Source organism: Octopus bimaculoides, chromosome 1, assembly GCF_001194135.2.
Source record: "Octopus bimaculoides isolate UCB-OBI-ISO-001 chromosome 1, ASM119413v2, whole genome shotgun sequence".
NCBI classification, from domain to species: domain Eukaryota; kingdom Metazoa; phylum Mollusca; class Cephalopoda; order Octopoda; family Octopodidae; genus Octopus; species Octopus bimaculoides.
Window position 1 is genome coordinate 102,708,791 of NC_068981.1, and position 1,061 is coordinate 102,709,851.

Here is a 1,061-nt window from a genome sequence, read left to right on the forward strand (position 1 = left end):
AGGTGACCTCGGTGGAATTTGAACTCAGAAGGCAAAGACGGACGAAATGCTGCTAAGCCTTTTGTTCGGCATGCTAACGATTCTGCCAGCTCGCCACCTTTAGCAATGGTTAGTAATAATCCTTTGTTATAGGCACAGGGTGTGAAATTTTGTGGGGAGGTGACTAGTCGATTACACCGACTCTAGTACGTGACTGGCACTTATTTAATCGACTCTGAAAGGCAAAGGTGACCTCGGTGGAATTTGAACTCAGAAGGCAAAGACGGACGAAATGCCGCTAAGCCTTTTGTTCGGCATGCTAACGATTCTGCCAGCTCGCGGCCTTAAGTAATGGAAATAATGAATAAGAGTTTAAGTTGAAGTTATTTATTTTTGCCTTTGTTGTGTTGTATATGTATATAGCACAGTTTGTAGTTTTATTAAATGTATGTATATTTATGGTAATGTAAGGTGCGACAATTGATTTTATTCAAAACATGTAATCCTTTACAAAACATTTTAATGTTTACATTCTTTTACAATTCTGTGACAAGTTAAAGTCGTTTTATAGTAAGTAGTTTTCATCTGATTTACTAAATGTATTTATATTAACATTAAAGTAAGGCACGACAATTTTTATTATGCAAAACTTGTAATCTTACATAAATCTTTTAAATGTTTACTTTCTTTTATAACTCCGTGACAAATAATCACTAATGTCAATGACTCTTCAGAGAATAAAATTCGCACAATTCTGTAGTGAAGAACATTTAGGTTGACGATGACGGAATCGAGATTGACGACATCTTAATCAAGACTGGCGCTAACGAATTTAAGGATGATGATGATGAATTTGAAGCTGATAATGACATATTTGAGAAGAGAGGACCCAATATATGTTGCATATGTAATATGTAATGAGTTATGGCTTCGGCTTTGATCCATAGTTTATCAGTCAATTGTCTAACGAATAATGTAAATTTCATGTCTTCGATTTCATTCCATAATTTGGTAGGTAGGGAATTCATATATATATATGTATATGTGTGTGTATATATATATATATATATATATATATATAT